The sequence below is a fragment of the Oreochromis aureus genome, linkage group 23, assembly GCF_013358895.1.
Source record: "Oreochromis aureus strain Israel breed Guangdong linkage group 23, ZZ_aureus, whole genome shotgun sequence".
Taxonomy (NCBI): Eukaryota; Metazoa; Chordata; class Actinopteri; order Cichliformes; family Cichlidae; genus Oreochromis; species Oreochromis aureus.
In genome coordinates, this window is record NC_052963.1 from 14,062,848 (window position 1) to 14,088,326 (window position 25,479).

The window sequence follows — 25,479 nt, forward strand, 5'->3', positions numbered from 1 at the left end:
TTATCCTTATTACTGTTGATATGGCTCAAAACAGCCCCATTAATTTTGTAATTGACTTTTGTTTCCTCCTTTCTCCTCCCTATCATTTACTGCCAATATACATGACTGATGTAATAATATTGTTTCTGTGTGTAATTATCTTAGCACAGACTGTGTATATCCAGTCAATCTGGATATATTGTGAGTTTATATCAGTAGCATTTGAGCAACGCGTGGTGAAGATTCAGAAGAGCTTCAAAATCCCATTATATTTTTAGTATCACACAGACAACAAATTACAACACAATCCAATCTGAAGACACAGTTGAAGCTTCAGAAAGTCATCTGTTGACGGCAAAACACTGCCCTCTGCTGGATTCCAATAAAGCAGATGGTACTTTGACATGAGGCAGCATCAACAAGCTGTCTGCAGAAAAACAATATAAGAACAAAATTTGCATGAAATACAAAACTTCTAAGAATTCTATGAATATTAAAAAAAAAACATCTAAGCACTCTGTAGCACTCTACAAAAAGAGGGATTTCTGGGCACAGTAATGAGTAACTTCTCAACCATGGAGAACGCACAGTGTCCACCTGAAGCCCATATTTACAAAGAAAAGAGCAAACAGTTTTCAAGCATGGATCAAGGTGAACGTAATGCTGTCATTTTCATATGACTTTTTTGGGCTTCAATCTCATGGTGATTTTGGGGCTAATAATGATTTCTCCACACAGTCAAATCTTTTAATATGAGGTTGTACAATGTCTTAAACTGACATGGCTAATGCCTATTAACTTCTCATCAGTGATCATGGGTGGAATAATGAAAGAGGAGAACTACTAAAGTGAGTTTACAATCCAACATAGAAACTGACCTTCTGAGATGAAAAACTTTTATATGTAATATATATATATATATATATATATATATATATATATATATATATATATATATATATATACACATACATACATATATATACTGTTATATATATAACTTTTATATTCAGATTTATACTCCAAATCCTCATCCTTGACTTATTACCAAAAGAAAAAAAATGTCATTATATGTTCTGATGACATTCAGTTGGATCTGATTTACACATCAGAGGCTTGTTGAAGTAAATGTATTCAAGTAGAGTGAAATAAAGAGCAGAAAACACTGCATGAGAAGCAATTCAGCAAAGCCGTGCTGTCACACTGTGGCTAGACTGAGGGTTTGTCAACAGTCTGATGACACTGCATCACAGACTTGTCTTTAACCACTTTGTTCTTTTCATGACCACAACTCAGCACCTTATGAGTGTTTGCAGCCTGGTAATGCACCGTGTGCCAAAACTGTGAACAACTGAATCTGTTCTGAGAGCAGAAGAAACTTCTATGAATGCAATGCAGATGTTATCACACTAACAACATATGTTATAATGTAATCTTTGTGTAATGTAAAACTATGAAGTCAAGGTTATAAATGGTTATAAAATGCCATTTTTGACAACTTTTAAGTTTACCTTCATATATTTCACTTTAAAAAACTGCTCATCTTGCCCTGTTTGGTGTCATTCTTCCCAGCACAACAGCACATATAACAATTTACAGTTATTTCATTTTGACTGTATTAACACTTAAAATCTCACAAAACGAAAAAAAAGATCTAAGCAGGAAGTTTCAAGGTTATTGTTAAATGTCAATCATATATATTCCACCTCTGTAATATTCTTGATATTTATAATTGAGGAATTTGCATTTATATCAGTGCTATTTCCTATATTTGTTAACTTTGTAATATATTGTATTATTTAATTTGTTTAGTTTGTCACTATTATTGTCTTGGAGAATCTGTAACCCCATTTTCCTTTGGGATTATTAAAGTAATTCTGATTCTGATTATTCATTTTAAATATGAATATCACACCAGACAGCTCCTGTTATTCAGAAAGCACCTTTATTGCTTCAGTGCAAATTAGAAGGTAAGTAGCAGCCAGATGCTGATAATCAACTGCATTTGAATAATTGCTCACCAGCAAGTGTAAGTGTGAGGTCTAAAGTCAGACCTCGCTGGCGCAGAGGTTTGTCACTGTGAACAAAAGCAAGACACTCCGTACGGTTCTCACTTGCTCGCAAGGGAAGTCCGGCAAGATGTTCAGCCGACTTCAAACTGACTCCCCTTGCAGGCCCTTTTATTGAACACTGTGGGTTACACAAACACGGTCAAACTGGTTTAAACTGGTTACACAATGTAAAACCCATATAGTGTGCCATAAAAGCTAAGAGTGTGTGTGTGTGTGCGTGCGTGCGTTCCTGCTGATCACAAGGGTCATCTCCGCTAACCCTCTATATGGCTCAATTCCTTTAAAGGTCCACCATACACAAGCACAGGTGAGGCCATAAATGGCAAGTAAACATCCTTTCTAAATAAGAAAACAGAACCTCACATGGAATGTGCCTGCAGTTAAACACTTATAGCTATTGCATCCCCCACCGAGATGCAGGGGAGGAACAGAAAAATATCTAAACATGCAGTTTTAGGACAAGGTTTACAAATTTAAGTACAACAATGACAACTATTACCAAAATCAACCTAACAGTAAGCACCTCTAGAAAAGCATAAGTTTTGGCAGTTTGCTGGTCTGGAGTATTCAGGTGTGTGTTAACACAATGTCATAATCTTCCCAGGAATGGATGTCCCAGAAAATTCACCCCAGGGTCAAACTGTGCAATGGTCAGAAAAAGCTCAAAAATCCAAGAGCCACATGTCAGACTCTACAGGCCTCAGTTAACATGTTAAATGTTAAAGTACATGACAGTTCAGTTAGAAAATGGTTGAATAAGTGTGGCTTGTTTGGAAGGGTTGCAAGGAGAAAGTCTCTGCTCTCTAAAAAGAGCATGACAGCATGGATGCAAGTTTGGTAGCAAAGTTGCAAAGCATACCAGCACAAACACCTCATACCAGCTGTCAGCACAGTGGTGAAGGGGTGATGATTTGAGCTTGTTTTGCAGCTACAGAACCTGGGCCCCTTGCAGTCATTGAGTTTTCTATGAACTCCCCTGTATACCAAGTACTGTAGAGTCAAAAGTGAGTTTGGGTCATGATGCCAAGCACATCAGCAAAGCTACAACAGAATGACTGAAAAAAAGAATCAAGTTGTTGTAATGGCCCGTTCACAGTCCAGACCTCAACCTGCAAATAAGTGCTGGGAGCTTGAGAGAGCTGTACATAAACAAATACCACAAACCTCAATGAACTGACCAAACAATGTAAAGAAACATCAGCCAAAGGTACTGCACAACCGTGTGACAGACAGAGTCATACAGAAACAATTTGGTGACACTATTGCTGCTAAAGCACTACTGCTTTAAGCTACTCAATCATGGACTGTGCTTAGTTTTTCAGAGTACTCTATAGATTTCTATGAAAACACTCTTCTCCACATGATTGTATGTAAGATAAAACAGATATGATCTGTGAATTCAGAGCAGAGGAGGATTCTGAGAGGAGAAAACATCTGGGGACCTGTCCTGAAAAGTTAATTTTGTTCATCTGGACGTTGCGTTTTCAGTAGGAGGAACGCTACGTCACTCATCCAAGTGACTTTTTCTGTCTCAGCTCAGTGCAGGTTTCCCCAACCTTTGTTTGAATTCAGATTTTACATATTGTCCAGTTTCAGGCAAGGGAACATAAACACACTTTTCAAAGTGTGCTGAGGATAAATGATCAGTTAGGCAGATGTAAATGAACAACAGCTACAGGCCGGTGGCTCTGACATCACACCTGATGGAGACCCTGGATGGCTGGTCCTTGCTCATCTTCGGCCCCAGGTGAGCTCAGTCCAGTTTGCCTATCAGCCCAACATTGGGGTAGATGATGCTGTCATCCAGCTCTTACATCGATCTCACCTGGAAAGTGTGTGGAGCACTGTGAGAATCATGTGCTTTGATTTCTCCAATGCTTTCAACACAATTATACCCACAATCCTGAAGGACAAGGTGGATTACACAGGTGTGGACCATCACCTCACCACACGGATCCTGGACTATCTTAGCAACTACAGTACATAAAGACCCACAATTATGTGTCTTAATGGGTATTCTGCAGCATAGGCAACTTACAGGGAAGAGTCCTGACTCCATTCACAATATACATTAGAAGAAAGCTGCTCTGTCCCAGAAATAACAGAGCAGCTGTATCTGCTACACAGATTCAATTATTTTGGAGTTCCTGAAGACCTTCTATGACTTTGGAGTGACATCAGTCATCTTTTATGGTGTGTTCTGCTGGGCCAGCAAGATCTCCACTGAGGACAGAAAAAAAACTGAACAGACTGATCTTGTAGACCTGTGTTATGGTTGAGGCAGCAGAAGTATAAAGTGACTGGAAAAATGGTGGCTAAGCTGTCATTGCTATTGCATACCAGCTCCCACTGTGTCTTTATGTTTTCTGTGTGTCACTAATGGGTGGGTGAGAGTGAGTGAGCGAATAATTTGTGTTTGTGGGGCTTGCTGTGGCTTGGCCCTGGACACAGTCAGCACTCCTGGCTGGACGCTTCTCCCCACTTTCTGGATACCAGGTGGTTCTTGGGCACCTGGGACTCAGGTCTTGACTTGTACCAGGATGGTTGGCCTCTAGGAGATGCATGTTTGTTTTTGTTTTTGTCTTACAGGTGCAGCAGTTGGCGATACATTGTGCATTTTTCAATCCTTTTATTCAACCCTCACCTCCACTTTTTTCTTTTTTTTCCTCTTGCCTGAAATAACACAAATAGAAATGAATACATAAACAGATAACAGATTCACATGAACAAGAAGAGCCTATAGAGATTCTATGTCGCTGTTGTTATGGAAGTTTTAACAATAATCTGCAACACACCCAGTGAGCTTGACTTGAAATGGGTTTAATAAACACATTGCAATGTGGAGAGAAACATCCCAGCCAAACACTAGGATCATCTCTGCTAATGGCCACCGCCCTCATATCTTATATACACAGACACTCTTAAACAAAGAACATTCCACAACTCTTACATGTTGGCCAAACTCACAGGGGGCTATACCATCAGCCCCATCCTGAAACCCTTCTCCTCACAGTTTGTTTTCTGCTTGGCCGTCACCTAAAGATTTAGATCCCTGATAAGCAGAAGGAGTCTCACTATCTGTTTAACATCTATGAACTTACAATGGCCTCACTGTGTGTGCCATACATGTGTGACAGAGCATAAGGCCCATTTGTAATGCACATGCATACAACTAAGTGAGAAAGTGATCTTACTTACTACCAATGTAATATGATTAAAATATCACATCTGATTAAAAAAAAAAAAAAAAAAAATCACATAAAATATCACATATGATTTAAATAATACATCAGAAAAGAAATCTGCCACCACACTGTTTTGCAAAAGCAAAATGTGTCGGGCGCCACAGTGCATTCAGATCACAATTCTGATTGCAAAGGCTGGCAGAAAGGTCAGGATATTAAAAATAAAACAAAAAAAAACACACCTCCCACCACATGCAGGTCATCCTAGCAGCACTGAGCAGCTCCTACAGTGACACGCTGCTGCAACAACAGCGTGCGAGGAGAAATTTCAGAGGTCTGATCTTCCAGCTGCTGTCAGACTCTACAATGCAGTCTCAGTACACACGTTAAAATTAGGTATATACAACATCAGCTGAATAACAACACATGACATATTACACAGTGCCATTATTTACTTAACAAAAACTAAGCCAAAATGCAGTTTCTGTACTTTTTTTCACAAATATCAATATTTTATTAATTTACTTATTTTTGATACGTTTGGTTTATTGAATTGAAAAAATAGTTGCAAAATAGCTATGAAAGACAACCTGCATCTGCACCTGTGGTCACTGGGCCTCACATCATGTTTGCAGCATGTTCTGAACCACAAACAGAGCAGTGATAAAGTTTCTTGGAACTAGTGGGCTAGTGATGTAGACACTGATGCTAGTGATTATTTAAGGTGGGGCTACTGAAATGTTTAAAAACTGAAGCCCCCAAAGTGCTTTTTGTTGCTCTGTGACACAAATGAGCTCCAACCTGCTCAGGTAGAATTTAATAACAGCTGAGCTGCACTAGACCTGGTCTCTGCTCATCTTGACTCCTCGTTTGGTAAGAACTTTTTATTTGTATATTTAAAATCTTTTATAGACAACAGGCTTATTTTCAATAACTCGATCTCCTGCCACACTTCTACTCACATTCACTATCCAGATATGGGCTTCAAAACATGCATCATCTGGGTTCTGTGACCATGTATATCGTGCATAAGAAATGTGCATGCACAGGCAGAGACCTATCTTTTTTTTATTTATGTTCAAATAATGTTCAATTTTAATTCCCCCTTTAGAGCATTTCATTTACTGAAGACATCTTCACCACCTGGTGTTCCAGACGACTGACTAGTGCCTGAACTCCTGCAGGTTAATCAACCAACCACTCATCAGTAAAGCAAAAAGCACAGTAAGTGTCCTCAGTTGGAAAAGTTTGCTTAAAAGTTTCATAACTTTCTAATGTAATAATTACATTTAGTAAGAATGTTGTCATGACTGCGTGTAATGACCGTTTCCCTCTGTAAGGTTCAATGAGTGGATGCAAGTAGAGAAGTTGCATTTAGATACACCTCATGAACTCATCGTCTGAGACTAAAAAAATCATCAAATTTATTTAAATGACTTGTTGTTAATTTCCACTTCTTTACATAAACACTTCTGTCATATGAACTGCTATGCAGGTATATTCAAATATTTCTAAGATTATAAGGTCTTACCAGCAAACTCCACAATATTATTTGTGTCTTTGTGAAAAAAGTCAAGTTTAATCTTGTGAATGTAACTTTTTTTTTAAAATTATTAGGTAAAGCAGCCCCTTCATAATAGCTACATTCTACCATATGTATGTAAATGATTACAATTTCCTGTTTTAAAAAATCAAGTAATACTCTAAAAATTACACAATATTATTGTTCAATATGTCCTCCAGTGCCTCTCTGATAAGTTTCAAAATATTTACTAAAGTAAAAATTAGACTGGTTTTGATTTTGAATTTTTGGAAGCTGTTATATTGATATTGATTTTTTTATTTTATCATTTAATGATTTAAAAGTCATCATTAAAAGGAATAAGAAAGTAATGACATATGTTTTTAGTTAGTTTAATTTACTTTAATTATTATTTTTTAAATGATACTTGGCGTTTACTAGATGCACCTCAGAGCACCAGAAATTCCTTACTTACGGCAAAAAATTGAACCGTAAATGGCGACGTAGACGCGCAAATCATTTTCAAGAGTAGATAACGGGGCCGAAGTTAATATTGGAACTAAAAAAGGTGCTTCACAGACATATTTTCCTTTCAGGCACTCTAAAATAACCTGCAGTCTTTACGGTGAGGACACACAAACATCAACCTGGAACATAACTGTATGAAAATATATGATCCGTATTCGTCTTAGCTTCATAGTTACACTGTTTAAAATACAATATTAAACCAAACAGCGGTAATTACCTGTCCAGCAGAGATTCGCTAGCTCTTGTTTCATTTCAAGCTCAGTTAAAGTCTTTCTTTCTGCTTTTCCTCATCAGCGCTCTTCTGTCTTTTCTTTTCGACTTGTCTCTCCGCGCTTTCTGCTCAAGTCAGCCCCCTCCTCTGGTGCGCGTGCTCTGCAGCGCATGCCCGACGCGGTCTGCGCAGCGCGTGCACCACAGGTGCGGAGAAGCACTGATTAGTGTTGCAATTTCAAAATAAAAGCTGCCAGAAAGCGAAACATGCTCCTTTTCAGACTAAAATGTCAACGTTTCAAACCATATTCCAGGGTTTTTAGTTCACCATTTATGAGGTTTCGACAAGAAAATAAAAGACAAATCTGAATGTTTGAAAATGTTTTGGAAAAATTCTGTGAAGAATAGATCAAAAATACTAAAATGATCCTTTTACTTAAATTTAGTTGCTTTATTCTTTTGTTACATAAGTTAAACAAACTTCTGCGGGTTTCTATATAAGTCAATAAAGAAACAACAAGTAATTAAAATGAAAAGTAAGCTCTGCCAAACTGAGAGATTCTGGAAGCGTGGAGTTCAGTTTGCAAATTTATCTAATGCAAAAAACATCTATGAATAAAACTTTGTTGGTCAGCAGCTTTTCAAAAAGAGAAAAAAGAAAAAAGATGGTCATAAAAAGAAGCTACTATCTGGGGGGAAATAATCATTTGATCCCCTGCTGAATTTGTAAGTTTGTTCACTTATATAAAAGGATCAGTCTCTAATTTTTTTAAGTATTTCCATTTTGATGTAATGAGACAGAATATCAACCAAAATTGAATAAAAAATGAATTTGCTAAAATAAATGAATTGATTTATATGTCACTGAGTGTAATAAGTATTTGATCTCAAACACAACTTAGTACTTGGTGGAGAAACCCTTATTGCCTAGTACAGCGGTAATATGTTTCTTGTAGTTGGTCACCGGGTTTGCTCACATCTCAGGAGGGATTTTTTTCCACCCCTCTTTACACAAACTCTCTAAATCGGGGCTGTCGAACTCCAGGCCTCGAGGGCCGGCGTCCTGCAGGTTTTAGATCTCACCCTGGGTCAACACACCTGAATCAAATGATTAGTTCATTACCAGGCTTCTGGAGAACTTCAAGACATGTTGAGGAGGTAATTTAGCCATTTAAATCAGCTGTGTTGGATCAAGGACACATCTAAAACCTGCAGGACACCGGCCCTCGAGGCCTGGAGTTTGACACCTGTGCTCTAAATCCTTTAGATTTCTTTGCTGCTGTTTGGTAACTTTAAGCTTCAGCTCCCTCCACAGATTTTCTTCAGGACTGAGGTTTGGAGACTGCCTTGGCCCCACTCCATGTCCTTGTGCTTCTTCTTTAGCCACACCTTTGTTGCATCAGTGGTATGTTTTAGGCCATTATCATGCTGGAAGACTCATCGACGACACATCTTCAGTCTTCTGCCTGAGGGAAAGTGGTTCTCATCCAAGATTTTGCAGTACATGGCTCCATCCACTGGCCGCCTCAATGTGGTGAAGTCGTCTTGTATCCTTGGCACAAAAACAGCCCCACAGTATAATGTTTCCACTTCTGTGCTTGACAGTGGGGATGGTGTTCTGTGGGTTACACTCAGCATTTCTCTTCCTCCAAACACAGTGGGCTCAGTTAATGCCACAGAGCTTTTGATTTCAAATGACCACAGCATTTTCCCCCAAACCTTCTCTCAATCATTTAGATGTTTACTGGCAAACTTAAGACTGGCCTGTAGTTTTGGGTTGATCCAACATCTTTCTCATGATTATCCTCACCCCATGAGGCAAGATATTACATGGAGCAAGATAAGAGGTCTTTGGTCTTGACCATGATGGCACAAGACTGCAGACTTTTCTTGTCCCTGAGGTCCCTTTCCCCAGTAGACCTCAGTAACCAATCCTTTTACACCTCTTCAATCTTGCCCATGGTGGTGGAGATGGAATTGGAATGGAAGAATTTGGTACTGTGGACAGGTGTGCTTTATACACATAATAAACTGAGATTGGGAGTATCTGTAATGGACTGGTTGATTGACTGTAATCCAGTCTGTGGGAACCAGAACTCTTGTTGGGTTGTCGAGGATCAAAAACTTACTTCACTCAATTATATGCAAATCAATGAAAAGAAATCATGTAATGTGTTTTTTTTCTGGATTTTGGTTGATGTTCTTGTCTCTCTCCAGTAAAATAAAACATCCAAAAATTAGAGACTGTTTATTTCTTTATAAGGGAACAAATTTACAAATTCAGCAGGGGATCAAATACTTACTTCTGCCACTACAGTGATGACACTTTTGTTGCATTAAATTCTTAATCTGGAAAATGTTCCTTTTTTGTCTTTCTCCAGGAAACAATGAGGATCATGTTTACCTGTTTGCTGCTTGTGCTGCCCTTTGCTACTGGACTCTCAAAACCAGCCAATCTTCAAACCAACCCAATTGAGAAGCGGCTGAATGAAACAAATTATGAAAAGTTTAGACGACAGCATGTAGATGCCAAGATGAGCGTGAAAAAATGTGATACAGAAATTAAAAAAAAGAAGATATACGTTGATGGAAACAAATGTAAGGCTGTTAACACATTCATCCTCAGTGATTACAAACAGGTCAAAGCCATTTGTAATGGTCAAGGAAGATATGATCAGACGAACAAGACAAAGAGTAAAGCAAAGTTTCGTATTGTTAGATGTGAACTAAAGAACAATGGAGCCAGGAAACCCAACTGTCGGTATAAAGGCACACTTCTCACTAACAGAACAGTTGTGGTCAGATGTGAAGGAAAGTTACCTGTGCACTATTATGATGATGAAATGACCTTTGAATCCAATAATGCAACTATAGGAAAAATCCCCATGCACTCTACTTCTGTACCCACAAATATACATTTCTGAGATAACAAAAGAGCAACATTTATCATCAGCTCTGACTAAATGTCACTGGAAACGTCTTCTTCATTATAAGTTTTTATTTGAGTCTGTCTTATCAATAAGTATATACATTTTTTTAACATGTGATCAACCTCTATTTCTTCACACGTTGCATGAAATAATATAAAACTATTATTTCCTTCTGATTAGGGAATTTTATATTCATCCCACCAATACTGATATATTAATTGTACTGACCGTAGCATGCTGTGTAGAAATAATCTCTTAGATCCAGCTTGCTTCTAATAAAATATTTTTATCTGATCACAGAATAAGCATATAATAAATGTCATTTTTTGGTGTTTGTTGGTTTTTATATATTTATTTTTTAACATTTGGAGCATCACCAGTCACAGGACTCACAAGCTGACAAGTTCTTATTCACATGTGCTGTCTGCGCCCCTCAACAATAACATTTAACTATTAATCCCAATTTTGCTAAATAAAAGGATCTGGCTTCCATCAGTCACATGATGCCCATTAACTAATTCTCGACTTTGACGGCAGAGGGCATTGGTCACCAGATCACAAAGAACATGCACATTTTTTGCCGCCTGGGTGGTGCGGAGCTGTAAGCGAAACACACAAAGTAATTGGGAGATGCAGACTGGTGCAACAAAAACCAGTAAGCAGGTGTAGAGCGTACACTGTAGTCTATAGCAGCGGTCCCCAACCCCCGGGCCACGGACCGGTACCGGGCCGCGAGAGTTGAGGCTCGTACCGCACAGAGAAAATAAATAACTTCCATTATTTCCGTTTTATTTATTATCCGACTCTGAACAGTGTTTTATTTTGAAAAAGACTGAATTCTCTCAGTTACTTCAGTCTATGACTGACTCTTGACGCATGTCAAGATACATTAGCTAATATTAAACCCACAAGCTAGCAAAATGAGTAAAAAACAGATGTCTTTGGAGGGTTTCTTTGCAAAGGGAAAAGGGCCCAGTAAGGAGACAGAAGAAGAGTCTATGACAACCACTAAGAAAAAGAAAGCTGCAATTAACAGACAATACCAAAAGACCTACTTGAAATATGGATATATTGCGACAAGTGATTCCCATGCACCAAGCCCGCTCTGCATAATATATGCGGAGACCGGCTCTCCAATGAGGCAATGAAGCCTTCAAAACTGCTTCGTCACTTGGAGACCAAGCACCCGACATTAAAAAACAAGCCTTTGGACTAAAAACCTGTTTTTAAATCACTTCTGAAAACCCATCGCTTCACCCTGACCTTTGACACCTTGTAAGATGTTAGTTTTAGTTTAGTTTCATGTTAGTTGTTTTAGTTGATTATATGCTGTTCTATCTTGTTTTTTTAATATACGGCTGTTTTAATTTGTACGTATTATGTGTTTTATTTTATTCTGTTTTGTTTTATTCTACTGTTTGTTTTTAACTTATTTACTGTACAGCACTTTGGTCCTGCGCTGGGTACTTTAAAGTGCTTTATAGATAATGTTGGATTGGATCATCCTCCACACCACTGCCATTTTTGTATTCAACAGGACACATTCACATGAATTTTCAGCACATCCAAAAGTCTTTGTCACTCCTAAGAAATCAAGTACTGTCTCCTACCTGTGGATGATTTGTACTTTGGCTATAGGTTGATTTCTCTACCAGGAGTGGGGTTTGAACCCACGTGGACAAATGTCCATTGGATCTTAAGTCCAACGCCTTCACCACTCGGCCATCCTGGTCCGACAGAGCTGAGCGGCGTAACAGACACGTCGCCCAACAGTAAAGTCATTACTCACAGCATTAAAATGCTTTTTACAAAGTTATATATGAATAAAATAAATCCTATTAACAGGACAGTGTTGCGTTGGCAGAGAGAAGAACGTGTGCAACAGCTTTTATTATTATTTATTATTAGCAAGATACAAATACAAGAATATAATTTGAGTATAAATCTTCACATATCAGCAGCTTTTCTTGTGTAACCTCATCTTTGTCCAGAAAGTAAAGTGAGGAATGATGTTGGTGTATTTTTGTCATCCTGGAGCTTTCAGACTCATGAAGTCACACTGAGCTGAAGCTCTGCTCTACAACAGAATCACGAGAGTGTCTCCAATAAGCTGCAGAGATGATTGTTGTTTTAATTTTGTAACTGTACACATGCAAAAAATTAGGAGAGAGCTCATGAAGTTTTTTCCTGAAGAGCAGCGCCCTCTGCAGTTTGTGTGTCGAAGTGCAAAAGCTTACAGCACCTGGTATTCCCAGGCGGTCTCCCATCCAAGTACTGACCAGGCCCGACCCTGCTTAGCTTCCGAGATCAGACGAGATCGGGCGTGTTCAGGGTGGTATGGCCGTAAGCGAAAGGACAGCTCGCAAACGGCCTTTTTATCCATGCTGTAAGGACACATACGCGCTTACGTTTTTGTTTTCTATATTTAAGTTAAAATGTCCAAACGACAAAAATGTTGGATTTCCAAATCGTCCTAACACACTGTGTGCTCTCTGTCACTTTCACACTGTGCTGTAATCAACGAACATGTGTTCTTATCGTCATGTTACTGCGGGAAAAGCATTTTTGTAGCTCAGTGTTGAAGCTGCAGTTAATAACGAAGGTTTGCATGTTTTCGCTGTAACATTGAAGTTTAGCACAATAATATATATCAAACTGTGTGACATTTGCCACAGATAAAAGGTCTTTTGTGTACCTATGTTCTCGCTTACGGCCATACCACCCTGAACACGCCCGATCTCGTCTGATATCGGAAGCTAAGCAGGGTCGGGCCTGGTCAGTACTTGGATGGGAGACCGCCTGGGAATACCAGGTGCTGTAAGCTTTTGCACTTTGACACACAAACTGCAGAGGGCGCTGCCGCTCCTGTTTGTGCTTAGAGGCACGAGAAGTTAACATTTATGGATGATAAAATCCTTTTTCTATATTTTTAACATGAGAATATCAGTTTTCCATCTTGTGTTCCAGAGTAATCGGACAAAAGACAAACGTAGAACAAGGAAAAAAAGAGGCCAAGTGTCTCACCTATAAAACAAAATTACTGTTTTCTGAATAGTCTCACACATTTGCAGGGAATGCCTTTTCCTTCAAAACAAACGTCACAGACTCTGTGTTTTTCTTTACTGATTGTATTTGAGTAGAAGCTCAGATTAAAATGGCTTCAGTGCTCATAAAATGATTTAAATGTAAAAGTAGGTGTAGTGGATCACTTTGCATAGATCTGGATAAAAGTGCAGTAAGCAAAGACTACAGTGGTCATTGAGCAGCTGTTCCTGTAATGTGAATCTGGGATAAAGGCACAGATTATTTGTTTGCCTTTGTTTCCTGGTTATTTCTTTCTTATCCAAATGGAAAAAGAGTGCATAAAAGTACTGTTTACAAGCAGCTTAGCTTTCTCATTGTGCCCACTATCATAAAATCTTGGTTGACTGAGCACTGAGCCATCTACCACTCGAAATTGAACCTGTGTGGGACAACAACAAAGTCCAGTATACAAAGTTTCAGTAATGTGCAGCTTTTTCTGTGGAAGATGTAAATCTAAATAGATGTCCTATTGCATGCATAATATACCACTGAAATTTATAAAACAACTTCTAAAAACAAATTTCAATTTATTTTAGATTTTCTCAAATCCACACAGTGCTAAAAGCATACACACAGCCAAATCTTTTCATACGAGGTGCTGAAGGTTCTGCAATGTTCTGTCAGTGCGCCCCAGGGCAGCTGTGGCTACAATGTAGCTTGCCATCACCAGTGTGTGAATGTGTGTGTGAATGGGTGAATGACTGAATGTAGTGTAAAGCGCTTTGGGGTCCTTAGGGACTAAGTAAAGCGCTATACAAATGCAGGCCATTTACCATTTAACTCAACAAGCCCTATTAACGTCTTATTAGTGATCATGACAAGTGTTAGTTTCTCTTCGCAGCATAAAAAGGATTAGCTTAAAAGCACTTGTTGGATTGACCAATATTTAGAGCAACGGAAAAGTCCAAAGAACTCACTGTAAACCATTTTAAGACATTATTATACACTTACAGATTTGTTTCAAACAATCGTTTGTAATTACAAGTTGTTTGAATGTGTTACCACTTTGCCAAGGACTGGAAGAAGACCCAAAGAGTCCCCCTTAGATCAGAGGGAATTTGTTATTACTGTGAACTGAGAGGATCCCAACCACAAAAAAGCCATTTGCTTCTGGAAAGACAGCTTTATGGGCAGACTAGACTATGACTGAGCTATATAATGACAACAGTATGTTTGGTGCATCAAAGGTGATCCTTTGAAATCTAAGAACCGTGTACCAGATGTTAAGCCTGGTGGTGGTAGGATCATGCTCCGGGGCTGATTTGCTGCCAGTGGCACTGATCCATTGCACAAATTGATGGAATAATGAAGGAGGAGTTTACAATTCATAATTGAAACTGACCTTAAGAGATAGAAAACCTCTATATTCAATGTTACTCCAAATGTTCATCCTCGACTTATTATTAAAAAATAACCATTTTCATTATATAATATGTTCTGATGACATTCATCACAGGCTTGGTCAAGTAAATGAACATGAAATAAAGAGCAGAAAACACTGCATGAGAAGTAATTCAAAACATGACTTTCCATGAAGCCGTGCTGTCACACTGTGGCTAGACTGAGGGTTTGTCAACAGTCTGATGACACTGCATCACAGAATTATCGTTAAGCACTTTGTTCTTTTCATGACCACAACTCAACACCTTATGAGTGTTTGCAGCCTGGTAATGCACCGTGTGCCAAAACTGTGAACAACTGAATCTGTTCTGAGAGCAGAAGAAACTTCTATGAATGCAATAACTCTAGATGTTATCACACTAACTACATATGTTATAATATGTTATAATGCAATCTTTGTGTAATGTAAAACTCTGAAGTCAAACCTATAAATGGCCGTTTTTGACACCTTTTGAGTTTACCTTCATTAATTTCACTTTTACATACTGCTTATTTTTAATTGTTTGGTATCATTATTTTCAGCACACCAGCACAAATAAGAATATACAGTTATTATTTGAATTTGACTGTTTTTGACACTCAAAAAACACAAACAAAAAAACATAAAAGGCTAGACTACACACTCCAAAAATGCCACAAATCTCTCGAATCTCAAAACTCGCTGTTGATGTCGTTGTTTGGCCTTCACTTTAACAACTTCTCCTTTTCCTCAGCAGCCATATAATTTTGCGATTGGCTGTCATGCTGCATTTTCCCCAATACGAAATGGAAATCACGTTTTACTTGCATTTTGTTTTCGTTACATCCTTAGAAGATGCAGTTTTTACCGTTTCTTCTAGCACTAAAGGTGATTCTAAAAACTGGTATGTAGTTTGAAGTCTTTCTGACCCAAACTGAAACGAGACTCAGTGAGGGTTCGATGTCAACTTAAATTGATCACGTGATTTGGATGCTCTAGTTTGTGTGTAGACTATAGAGGGTAATATGCTCATCATTTATTGCTTCACACAGCTCATGTTAAAGCACCTTTAATGCTTCAATACAAATGAAAAAGATAAATAGCAGCCAGATGCTGCTAATCAACTGCACTTGATTCTTGGTTTACCAGCAAGTGTGAGCACCTATACGAAAGCATAATTGGCAGTTAACACAGTGTCATAATCTTTCTAGAGATGGACGTCCTAGAAAATTCACCCCAGGGTCAAACTGTGCAATGGTTAGAAAAAGCTCAAAAATCCAAGGTTACATCTCAGACTCTACAGGCCTCAGTTAGCATGTTAAATGTTAAAGTCCATGACAGTACAATTAGAAAAAGGTTGAATAAGTGTGGCCTTCTTGGGAGGGTTGCAAAGAGAAAGCCTCTGCTCTCTAAAAAGAGCATGACAGCATGGCTGCAAGTTTGGTAGCAAAGTTGCAAAGCATACCAGCACAAACACCTCATACAAGCTGTCAGCACAGTGGTGAAGGGTGATGATTTGAGCTTGTTTTGCAGCTACAGAACCTGGGCCCCTTGCACCATCGAATTTTCACTGAACTCCCCTGTATACCAAGTACTGTAGAGTCAAAAGTGAGTTTGGGTCAAGCAGCAGGGCAAAGATCCCAAGCACATCAGCAGAGCTGCAACAGAATGGCTAAAAAAGACAAGAATCAAGGTTTTGCAATGGCCCGGTCACAGTCCAGACCTCAACCTAAAATTCAGTGCTGGGAACTTGAGAGAGCTGAACATAAACTAATACCACAAACCTCAATGATCTGAAGAAGCCATGTAAAGAAGAGTGATTCAAATATCCTGAACAACCTTGTGACAGACTGGTAGTCATACAGAAACAATTTGGTAACATTATTGCTGCTAAAGCTAGCTCTATAAGTTACTAAATCAGTGTTCTTAGTTTTTACTAGTACGCTATATTTTTATGAAAACACTCTTTTCCACATGACTGTATGTTCCCACATGGAAAAGATATTTATAAATCTTATAAAGTTTGTATCTGTCTTGTGTGAAACTTGTATGAAAAGCATACAAGAGTGAAAACAGATATAAGATCCCTTGAAAAATGATATAAAGTAAAACTTGTATGTTTTGGATACTTACTAAAACAATATATGAAAGTGGCCACTTTCATGAGTAAATCATATAAGCCTTATATGATTCACTATATGAAGTAGGCCAAATCTGATGCAAGTCTTTTATAAGTTTTTTCTATTTCTTTTCCATATGGGTTTGTTTGTTTTCTTGTGACTGTGCTATGAGGATTAAGTTAGGATTTTCTTAACAGTGCAGCAGCAGCTTGAGAATGCTGCTTGGTTAATAGGAAGTTTTAAAAGACCTGATCAAATGTCTTACTGGAAATATTTGGTAAGTTAAACAGCAAAAAATATATTTGAGAACATTGTTGAGACAGCAAAAGTTGAACTGAAAGGTGGTTTATTGTGTTTATTCTGGTGGTTTTACTATTTTATTTTTTATTTCACTCTCACAAAAAGCTCTGCTGTACATCTGTGAAGACAAATATATACACAAGAGAATTTTATACCTTATAGCTCACAAGTAAAACAGACATGATCTGTGAATTCAGAGCAGAGCAAAACATTTGGGGGACCTGTGCCAAACAGTTAATTCTGTTCACCTGGACGTAGCGTTTTCAGTGGGAGAAGTGCTCCGTCACTCATCCTGCACTGAGTTAAAAAATGCCGCAAGCCGCCACCTGTGTTTGAATTCAGACTTTCCATGTTGTCCAGTTTCAGGCAAGGGAACTGAAAAGTGTGCTGAGGATAAATGATCAATTAGGCAGATGTAAATGAACAACAGCTACAGGCTGGAGGCTCTGACATCACACCTGATGGAGAACCTGGAGAGCTGGTCCTTGCTGATCTTCGGCCCCAGGTGAGTTCACTGCTGAACCCCTTCCAGTTCACCTACTACCCCAACATTACGGTAGATGATGCTGTCATCCAGCTCCTACACCGATCCCTCGCTCACCTGGAAAGTGTGTGGAGCACTGTGAGAATCATGTGCTTTGATTTCTCCAGTGCTTTTAACACGATTATACCGACAATCCTGAAGGACAGGCCTGATTACACAGGTGTGGACCATCACCACATGGATCCTGGACGATCTTACCAACCACCCTCAGTACATGAGGAATTATGTGTCTGAATGGGTAGTCTGCAGTATAGGCAGGGGCGGATCTAGAAGGGTGGCATGGGGTGGCAACTGCCACCCTAAAATGATCCCTTGCCACCCCAAGTGCCACCCCAGTTTTGCATATGACAGTGTTGTTTATTAAAATAAGATAGCATTAACAGTTTGAGCGTAGTTACAGTCAACAGTGAATATAAATGCTAAAACTGAATATATTGCATAGTGTTCCCCCCCTCCACCATTAACAAATGGTTCAGCCCATAGCAGGACCGGCTTTTTTCTCGTTTTCAGTAGCAAGCGATGCTTATGATTGTGCCAGAGCACATTTTGAACAACACCATGGGAATTTCGGATTTTACACATTTGGTTGGATGTTACACTCTGGAAATGGAAGGAAGGTGAGTGTTAACCCTCTGGGGTCCACGGACACGCTGCACCTCCAAATCACATGACTGTTTTAAGCTGACATAGCAACAAGCTGCAGCCACGCTGAGTCTCTATTTCAGCCCATATTGAAAGTTCGGAGTTCAAAGTTTTTAAATTTTAATTACAGGCCAGTAAATCCAGAGTTATGATAATATATATAAGCCACGCTTTTTACTAAATACTGTCGTCATGTTTTTGTGTGTGTGTGCTTTAAGCGTTTTCTAAGGACAGCGCGAAAACAGTAAAGAAAGGAAAAAAAGCCACCTCTTTCCTATCGGTGGAAAAATGCACCATGTCGACTAATTTAAAAAAAAAAGTCAACACGTGGGATTTGGTTGTTTAGGAAGAGGGGAGAGTTTTGGGAGTGAGGGTAACGGCAGCGAGACAGAGCGAGTGAGAGAGAGAGAGAGAGAGAGAGAGTTTTTAGATGTGGGAGATTTGTGACGTTTAGTGTGGAGTGTATACTTAGTGTGTTGTGTTGTCTTGTGTAGTTGTTCTGTTGTGTAGTCGTTTTGTTTTGTGTATCAGTGAGGTCACTAATGAATGTCACAAAGGCACATTTGTAATGTAAACACTGTCACTAAGTAGAAAACCAGCGGAGTGATACACCTGCTGTTGTCAGGCCTGCAGGTTAGTCCCTGTGCTGCTCTCCTCTGTCTTTTGGTGGACAAACGTTGTTTTTTTTTTACTGGCACACATCATTTGTGGGGCCTCTTATTGTGAAACCTGATTGTTCTCTCATTTTAGTTTTAGTAATATTTTTAAATGGTTGTACAAAATGAAAAAAAAAAACGGCAGGTGTATTGGCTGCATTTTTAGAGAAATAGTTGTATATGTTTACAAAATGTACAATTTATATTTGCATTTCAAGTTATAAAAATTTACTCAACATGTCTGTGGGTTTTTTTTTTTTTACAGTAAAAAATACTACTAGGATTTTAAGTTCTTTGTGTGATTTCAGATCAGTAATACTAATGCAGTATGTCAGTGAAAAAAAACAACTAAATTCAGTTGAGCTGAAAAGATACCAAACAAGGCAAAGGGAAAAAAATCAAATGAAACAATTTGAGGGTGAAATACAAACGTAAACTCAAAAGGAGTCAAAAATGGCCGGTTGTATTTCAGGCCTCAGTGGGTTAATCCAACAAATCATGAAAAATTAGGTTTAAATTTTTGTTCATGACAGTGCAGATTACTGACATTTTGTGTAATTTAAGCTGTAACAATGTGATTGTTTTCTAACAAAAAACAGTGAAACTTAAGTTAGACTTGTATTTGTAAATGAACCGCCCCATGTTGTGTAGCTTTCTGGATTTCATACTTATTGGGCTACATATTTATTTATTATACAGGCTATACAGTACATAAGATCAAAACTCACATGTTTTATGCAACTAAAGTGTGTAATTATGTGGGCTACAGACAATAATTAAGTTATAGACTATATTTATATGAAAAACGTGTATACTTACTGCATTTGAATCATTTTAACCATATGTAACCACCTGCATATGTGTTTGGGGGAAAAAAAAGGCTTTGATTTTGCCACCCCATTTGATTTCTTTGCCACCCTCATGCCACCCTAAGAAAATTTCTCTAGATCCGCCCCTGAGTATAGGCACCCCACAGGGAACAGTCCTGACTCCATTTCTATTCATAATATACACAGCAGACGTCTCCTACAACTTTGCTAAATGATTCCTGCAAAAGTTCTGTGATGACTCAGCAAATATTGGTAAATGGGGACGACAGGACGAACAGATCTGGAGACAAACTAAAGTGATTCCATGTCTCTTTTGAGTAAGCTTTGATGTTTGAACATATCCAATTTGAGGTTTCAGGGCTCTAATTGTGCTATTGTGCTAAATGCTCACTTTTATGCAGCATTAATCACATTGTTTTAATAGTGCTACATTTTACCTCGTCTCTGATTGGAGCAGGCGGCGCTCACAGGGGTCATGTTGTGTGGAAGAAGAGTTCAGCTGAACAACACATGACATATTACACCGAGTTAACAAAAACTAAGCCAAGTGCAGTTTTTTTTAATTCATTATTCTGGGTGTTTACCTTAGTTTATTTTTAGACACATTTTATTTATTTATTTATTTAAAAGTAATATTTTACCGAAAAGTTTTACAGAAAAATGCCTCTTTATTCTCTTCTATTGTAAAGCCAGCTGTGAATGACAACCTGCAGCTGCATGCTGTTGTGGTCACTGGTCGTCACATTAGGTTCTGAACCACAAACAGAGAAGTTTCTTAGAACTGGTGGGCTAGTGCTGTAGGTATTGATGTAAATGATTGCTTAAGGTGGTGCTGCAGCAATGTATAAAAACTGAAGCCCTCAGAGCCAAGTGTTATTTATTCTTCTGTTACTGAGGTGAACTATAACCTGCTCAGGTAGAATTTAATAACAGCGTGTCTGAACTGTACTTGACTTGATCTCTGCTCATCTCCAGGCTTCACTTCTCATTCGGTAAGAACTTGTTGTTTGTTTATTAACATTTTATAAACAACAGGCTTTTGTATACTTCCAAGAAAAGAGAGAAATCACTCTCCTGCCACACTTATACTCACATTCACTATCCAGACATTGGCTTCAAAACATGCTGGCATCATCTGGGTTCTGTGAGCATGCATATCATACATAAGTAATGCAAGTACTGCATGTCAGGATGGAGGCCTGTCTTTACTGATTTATGTTCAAATAAAGTTTAACTTTAATTCCACCTTCAGGGCATTTCAGTCAGTGAAGACATCTTCACCACCTGCTCTTCCAGACGACGGACTCGTGCCTGAACACCTGCAGGTTAACCAACCAACCACTGATCAGTAAAGCAAAAAAAGGTACATGTTCTCATTTGGAAAAATTTGAATCACAAGTTTTATAAATTTCTAATATAATAATTACATTTAGCAAAAGATGTTGTCTCTTTGTGGTCCCATCTATTATCAATATCAGTGCTTACACAGCTGTGACGTGTATGAAGATAATATTTTTTTGTGACAGCTATTATCTAACTGCAGTCAGCCACCTGTGATACTATGTATGGTTCAACTCTTGAACAACCAAAAAACCCACCAAGGTTATTTAAAAGGCTTATTTTCAGGAGGATTAATTTCCACTTGTTTACATAAACTTGTTTTCTTTTTTGCAATCAATTAAATAACAAAATGCAAAAATCATAACAATAAAATAATTTCCAAACATCCTATATCAAAAAAGACCAACTTTTATCCTAGGCTGCATAAATTTGAATAAGACCTTTGCTATATATGTGTTTATATTAATAAAGTAAAATTGTTATTATTAGTGGTAAATGATTTGTTTGTTTGTTAGATGCACCTCAGAGCAACAGGAAACATGTTGAACCGTAAATAGTGAAGTAGATGCGCACATCGTTTTCAAGAGTAGGTAGCGGGATCAAAGTGCAGACGGCATAACGGTGTCAATATTAGACTGAAGGGGGGCTTCACATTTTCAGACACGCTCCAGTAACCTGCAGTCTTTACAGGTAGGACACACAAACATTAACCCGACTGGAACATCACTGTATGAAAATATATGATCTGTTTTTGTCTTAGCTTCAAACACTCTTTAAAATCAAATATTAAACTAAACAGCGGTAATTAGCTGTCCTGCAGAGCTGTGTGTAGCCATCAGTTAGAAAAATCAACAGGTCCTGTTCCCCCTGTGAAAAGTCGCTCTGCTGACTCTTGGTTAATTTCAAGCTCAGGTTAACTCTGTCTGTTTCTGTCTTTTCCTTTCTTGCTGGTTCTGCGCTTTCGGCTCAAGTCAGCCACCTCTGGCGCGCACGCTCTGCTGCGTATGCCCGACAGAGGGGGTGTACGCAGCGCGTGCACCTCAGGTGTGCAGAAGCCTGCTTCCGCTTTTCGGCGTGTTTCAGTTTCAAAATAAAAGTTTCAAGAGAACGCTGCCAAATATTACGTGACGCTTGTAACGGTGTGTTCACACCGAACGCGATAGACGCGAGCGAAAACGCCCCAAACGCCCCTAATTTGACGCGTGCACATTCGCACCTCGACGCGTGTCCAAGAAAAATCCATCGCGCGTCAAAATTGCATATTTTGACGCGCGTGAACCGGAAATGTGGGAGGAAGTTGTGCCAGACAGTATCTTTGCTAGACGGCAGCTGTCGAGCTAGCGTTTCTATTTACTGTGGAGAGCAGAGCAGCAGCGTTAAGGGACGCCCCTCGCCGTACCTGGGTCCATCAAGTCCTCCAGACGGGTGAGCAGTTTGGTGAGTTTCACCACTTGCTCGAGGAGCTGCGCCTGGATGACAGCCGATTTCAGCGATATCGCCGTCTTTCCCTCGCCCAGTTTGAGGACCTGCTGTCCCGCGTTGGTCCAAGCATCGCCCGCCTAGACACCAACTACAGGTGCTCAATCCCACCTGCAGAGCGCCTGTCCATCTGCCTGCGGTTAGTAAAAGTGTTTAATACGGTAGTCCTTTATTGATACCTGTGCTAATATGCTAAACTATCGTTTATACACTGCTAACATGGATGTGCTATGCTATCAATGAATGCCGTCGGTGTTTACTGATAGCAAACTGTGGTATGGAGACGACTGTTTATAATATTTCTAGTGATGCTTGAAAGGTCTCATCAAGTCCCGATTTAACACTAGAATTACTGAGCCTTTTTTCCCTGGTGCAAGTCCCTACTACTAGATTTACTGGCCTGCGCAGATTTGCGTAAATTCCCCCCGACCTTAACACCTCTTGGCACCCCGCTGAGATTTTCACAGGTCGTCAGCTCCATTGTTCTCCTGCTTTTGTTGTGCAAACACACCCTCCCCCACACTGTAAAATCTAATTAGTTCCCAGAACTCAAAAAAATTATGGAAACTCGTTGCCTCAAAAAAATTGAGTAAAGCTTAGCTAAAAATGACTAAGTTAGGACAACGTATTTATTTTGAGTATTCTGTACAAGCTCATTTGTTCCCAGAACTCAAAAAAATTGGATCAAGTTTACGTAAGATGACCAAGTTAGGGCAACTTACTCATTTTGAGTACACCCTACTCAAAATGTACACAGCCGTGTTAGTTCCCAGAACTCAAAAAAATTATGGAAACTCGTTGCCTCAAAAAAACTAAGTAAAGCTTACTTAGGATGACTGTTAGGACAACTTATACATTGCAAGTCTGCAGTATTAAGAATAACTTGATATTTCTGACTTTCTGACAATACTAATTGTTTACCTACTGACAAACATTTCAAGTTCAACTAAATGAAAAAACAATTTGTGGTACCATGAATATCATTAAAAATAATTAACAACACTTTTGTAATGATGTTAAAATGAGCACAACTTTTATTTTCAAACACAAAGTACAACAGCCAACATACTGGACACTGTTCTGCTGAATAAAAATGATATTGCCATCACTGTTATAATCTTAAAACGAAACAAAGTCTTAGATGTAATTATTCTGAAAATAAGTTTAGGCCTACCACAAGTTTGTTTTGTACTTACATTATTTATATAATCAACATCAAATATTTATTGTTCTGTCACAAGTGCAGTCTCTAATTTAAACAACACATTTGTTTTGCATTCCAACACAGGAGCTGGAATGTTGTAATATTTTAAGGATGCTTGTTTCCAGTCCAGGCATTACTGCCTGAATGACTGTCATGGATCGAGGTGATCCAAATGTAAGTGCAGAAGAAAGTCTTTAACTTCCCTTAAGTACAGTGGCAGTGGATGTGGGTTGGAGATGCAATGAGCTTGAACCTGCAGGCGACCATCTTCACTGACCATCTGTGACGGGGGACTCATCTCTCCTGGTGTCCTGCAAGCAAACAATCATATTTTTTGGAACATGAACTTAATTGCTTTCTTAAAACATTTTTTCTGCATTTGGTATAAAACAGACTCCAATTTAGACAATCTCAGGCTCCCTCCCCACCGGAGAGGTGACATTCAATGTCCCAAATTGTCAGTCTGGATAGCAACACACAATATTGTCATGAAAGAATAATTTTAAAAAGGGCTATGCAAACATGGGCAATAACTTTCATTCTAATGATGTGCAAAATGATTTGGGCACAAAACAAATTTTGCTGTTAGAAAACTTGCAGACTTCACTATATACAGTGTAGACCCTCTAAACTAAGTTTGGGGGATGTGATCCTTCAAGAAATGCAGACCAAACTGTTGTTGTTTGTTTACTTACACAGCATGTCTTGTAGAATTAACTGGAGTCACAGCAACAGCATAGTGCAGTCATATCTCAAGTCTAATAACAGAAGACAGGAAAAGATCAGTGAAGAAACAACTTCCCCAAACCAAAGCACAAATAAAACAATAAGTAAAACAGGCTGATCTAAAGTATGATTTAAGTTCAGCCTGATTAATATAAATGTCACTGACAGTTGCTAATATATTGGAAAACCAAAATACTTACCACTGAGTTGATGTCTTTCTGTCCAACAACAGGAGTGCTGGTCCCGAGCCTCAAAGACAGTAAGAAGCAAGCAGAGGGAGAAAAAACAGAACATTTTTCAGAAACTGATTTGATCCTTAATGGCTGTGCAACCATTGTAACATAGAGTTTGCTTATGTTGTTAAATAAAGGCTAGATTTGACATTAATAGATGCCACAGATGTTCTAAAGCTGCCACAAAGCATGAAAAATAGAAGTCTCGAAAACGTCGAGACATTTTTGCAAATATGTGATGTCTTGATAAATCGAGCAGATATTTGAAATTTACACAGCTACATTCTCGCCTGAAAATATCTTAAAAGTTTATTTTGTGACCCAGAAAAAGTAATACGTTTTTCAGCAGTGCTCCTCCGCCATTGCCGCGCTTACAAGTACGCACAGGCTCCGACAACCGTGGCCGACAAATGCGATCCTCTTTTTCACCAGACTACCCTTTCTGGGTCACAAAATAACCTTTTAAGATATTTTCAGGCGAGAATGTAGCTGAGTAATGCTCAAATATCTACTTAATTTATCAAAATATCACAT

The 25,479-nt window shown here is 38.7% G+C and overlaps 3 long non-coding RNA genes and 3 other non-coding genes across 7 annotated transcripts in view; 2 read left to right on the top strand and 4 right to left on the bottom strand.

The window, feature by feature from the left end:
- LOC120436117 overlaps positions 1–25,479 on the bottom strand; it is a 109,400-nt gene that overhangs the window by 25,906 nt on the left and 58,015 nt on the right. The gene's annotated exons all lie outside the window — the stretch shown is intronic.
- LOC120436128 lies at positions 4,180–7,692 on the bottom strand. Its single transcript, XR_005610166.1, has 3 exons — positions 7,504–7,692; positions 5,479–5,536; positions 4,180–4,724 (listed from the first exon to the last, which is right to left on the bottom strand). It is a non-coding gene; the product is annotated as an uncharacterized LOC120436128 (long non-coding RNA).
- Positions 12,076–12,158, bottom strand: trnal-uaa. The gene has a single exon. It is a non-coding gene; the product is annotated as a tRNA-Leu (tRNA).
- LOC116315330 lies at positions 12,657–12,775 on the bottom strand. Its single transcript, XR_004199092.1, has one exon. It is a non-coding gene; the product is annotated as a 5S ribosomal RNA (ribosomal RNA).
- Positions 13,132–13,250, top strand: LOC120436570. The gene has a single exon (XR_005610554.1). It is a non-coding gene; the product is annotated as a 5S ribosomal RNA (ribosomal RNA).
- Positions 17,655–25,479, top strand: part of LOC120436126 — a 37,813-nt gene continuing 29,988 nt past the window's right edge. For both annotated transcript variants that reach the window (XR_005610164.1, XR_005610163.1), the window contains exons 1-2: positions 17,655–17,795; positions 21,215–21,325. This is a non-coding gene — a long non-coding RNA (uncharacterized LOC120436126). The remainder of the gene's footprint in view (positions 17,796–21,214; positions 21,326–25,479) is intronic.